Here is a 3,602-nt window from a genome sequence, read left to right as displayed (position 1 = left end):
GTTCATCTGTCAAATGCCTCTTATAAAGTTCAGATGTAGCTCAAAGGGCTAAGTTTGCATACTAAGGCTGCAGACACTTCTAGCTATGTAAAATCAATTTCGTGTGTCACTGAATTCCGAAATATGTCAGATCGGAATTCATAATGCAGTGCAAGTGCAGGTTGCATTCTTAGTGCTCTTGATGGTGTCGAGCAACAGTTTAAAGAGAATTTTGCCATTGAAGTTAGCAAAAGCAAATATTTACGCAACTTACCTGAATAACAAATTTAATTTAATGACAGATTTTTAAACTCTCTCACGCTCTAGATTATGTGCAAATTTTGCTTACTGGCATCGTGAACAATTCTGCCTGCCTTGAATCAGGCCTCTGTTTAGTTAGACGTTTCTCATACTCACCAAAAGCTGCATTTATTTGATTTAAATAAGTAATATTGTTACAATTTACAAATAACTGTTTTCTATTTGAATATATGTTGTTAAGTAATTTATTCCTATGATGGCCAAGTTGAATTTTCAGCACAATTACTGCAGTCTTAGTAATATACTGATTTGAGGCTTAAAAGAAACCTTTCTTTTCATTATTAATGTTAAAAACATTGCTGCTTCATATTTTTGTGGAAATACATAAAACTACCATATTTTTTTCAATTTTCTTTGCTGAGTAGAAAGGTTAAAAACAACAGAATTGATTTGAAGTGTATTAGCTTAGCACATAGCCAATTAGCCTACACCCAAATGTACAGTAATATGTTTTATATGTTTTTGTTTGATCAGGCATTACAAACAGCTTCACCATGGGGTCCTAGGGAGACTCAGAATTGTTAGTAACACGGACTGATCGGTACCATTTTGATCTCCGCTGCATTATATTGTGACATGACATGAAAGCTTAAAATGTTTTAAACAGGGTGGAAGGCCTCCAGTGCAGCTCAGATTAATTTTGCCACCCGGCTATAAAAAATATTTGCCTGAATAATTCATCGCACTTCCTTCCTTCCTCCTCATCATTCATTTATTCCTTCATTTTATTCTGGAGCAATTACTGCAGCCCATGTCCTGTTCATCAGCCCAGAGCCTATTATTAAATCCTCTCCTCTTGTTTTTCCCCTTTTGTAGCACAGGTACAGAGACGGCCAGAGGTTGCACCCACCTGCTTGATTTACGAGTTCTCTGAACAATTAATGACCGTGTCACATTATCGCAAACAGGGAGAATAGAAGCTGGAGGATTTGTTGAGTGTTTTTTCAGCATTCGAAAATGGGCACCGCAGAATAAATGAGTTCAGTATTGACTTGGATCATGCTATTTCCTGCCAAATGCTAGAAAACATAAACCCCTCCCTGCAGTTAAACAGGCTCAGATCCAGGGAGAAAAAGCCGCCCTGGAGGGACTGGTTTCCCAATGCTTCATGCGCTTACAGCGTGCATGTTTAAAAAGACAGTCAGTGCCACAGGTAGCAAATATGAGCTTTTTGGCTATTTTTGGATGCACACCAAAGATGTGGTATGAGCTTTAAGACTTAAAGAATAGGTTTATGCCTTGTGACTAACCACAGTAGATGATTTAGGACAAATATAGAGTTGGGATTTACATTGGAAGGCTTGTACAGCATATGTGTCTTTGCTTTATAATTTTTGATTTGCCCCGGCTGGATATTTCTGCCTCTTTCATGTTTGTGAATTAATTTGAAGTGCTAGGTAACTGAAGCATTTCAGAGAAAGGAGAAACAGTGTTAATCCTCAGTGACTTTAAAGCAGCGTGCTGTTCCATCTTTATAAATTGAGCCGCTCACCTATGCTTTCTTTTAAAATGCTGTGTGCTACAATTTGTGCAGCCTTTCACACATGTTGATCATTTATCTTGAGCTCAGTACGACAGCAACAATGATTGGTCAGAAAGCATAGCTGTTATTACGTTTTTATTGAGATGATTTTCTTGTTATAGAGAAGGTATTTGTTATTTTTTGCTCCGATCACCTGTTTGTATCAAAGCAGTGTGCCTGAGGATAAAAATATTAAGGGAAACTGAGAAATGTATAAACTTTCTGTCAAATGAAGGGGGCTGCCAGAGTGTTGTTATATACGGGGTATTTGGAATGGATTTTAGTGCATTGGGCTTTAAAAGTGTCTAGCGAGATGTTAGGGTGTTCAGGGTCCAAAGAGACTGTCGTCAAGCTTTTATCATATAATTTTTCTCATGGCTTGGGTCCTTCCTTCAGTGTTAGTATGTTTTTCCTTCTATCTCAGCCAAACTCGTAAGTCTGATTGCTTACAGAAGTAATTGTTCACTCCGTGTTGTCAAACTGCACAGTCTAATTCATTCATGTCTGTAACGTAACTGGTGCATGAGTTGTGCTCTGAAGTGTCATTCCCAATAAGTTACTGGTCAATAAAATAGTGCTGTCACTTGCACTACATATAGAATGTCAATGTATTATTGTGAGATAAATGGAAATTTACCATCCGAATAATACTGTTATGAGCATAATGTTATGAGCATTATGTTATGTTATGAGCATAATGATTGCATGTGTTCCGTTTTTTTTGGAATGATGCACAAGTACTTGAAATACAGAAGTGACACGCTCAAATCACTAATGAAATGTAAGGATGGTGTTTTGAGTTTTGAGTCACATTCTGCTTGTTATAATGAAAAACTAAAAACATCAACCAAGGCTCATTGGAAAGTATTTTTATTTTTATTTTTATTTTATTTTTTGCAACACTTTCGAGGTGAAATGTCCAGCGATGAATCTGGCAACATTTTAATACACTGTATACACTTGAATACTGTATTTACTACTGTATATCAGAAAAGCCATGCATATGGAGCTGCTAATGTGATGCCATGTCAAAATGGGTTGTTTTACTTTTAAATTTTTTATTATTAGTTAATCTGCCCCTGTATCCATCACTGTGTTGCAATGAAAAGAAGATGTTGGTGCTTTGCAGCTACTAGTGTACATTTCAGCATGAAGACACATTTTTCCAGTGAGTCTAGCTTGGGCAAAATATTAGGTCAAAATATTGCTCCGAAATATAAGTAATCCTGTCATGAAAAGCACCTCCCATTATTTTTATTATTTTTTTTTTGTTATGAATATTTTTTTGCTGCATTAAGCACTAAAAAGATATTATTGTCAAGTTCCCTCACTCTAGTGAAGTTCAACCCTGCAATTTCCCCCACTTGAAAGGGTATGCTTGCTCTTGAAGGTTTGGACTGGATTTTACTCAATGACCAGGAATCAATTCTTTCTTTTCTTTCTTTTATTTGAAAGTTGCCATGGCCAAAAGCAGGTAAAAAACCTTAAACACAAATACAAGTAATCAAGAAAATATACAATAAACCCAAGTAACCATATTAAAGCATCAAAACCCAGGATCAAATACTTAAATTTAAACACAAATTAGTCTTGAAAATACATTGAAAGAAAAACCCCATATCTAGAGCACCCAAATAAATTGAAGACACTTTTAAAGCACTACTCAAATAATTCTACCCTTAAACTCTAACAGCTTTAATCTATAAAACCACAATTTCTCACTTCCAGCTTCCTTAAAAATCTTAACACATTTCTTTTAACTACCTTCATAAAATGTTAA

Source organism: Carassius gibelio, chromosome A3, assembly GCF_023724105.1.
Source record: "Carassius gibelio isolate Cgi1373 ecotype wild population from Czech Republic chromosome A3, carGib1.2-hapl.c, whole genome shotgun sequence".
NCBI classification, from domain to species: domain Eukaryota; kingdom Metazoa; phylum Chordata; class Actinopteri; order Cypriniformes; family Cyprinidae; genus Carassius; species Carassius gibelio.
The sequence above is the reverse complement of the archived record's forward strand: the minus strand, read 5'-3'. Positions refer to the sequence as shown.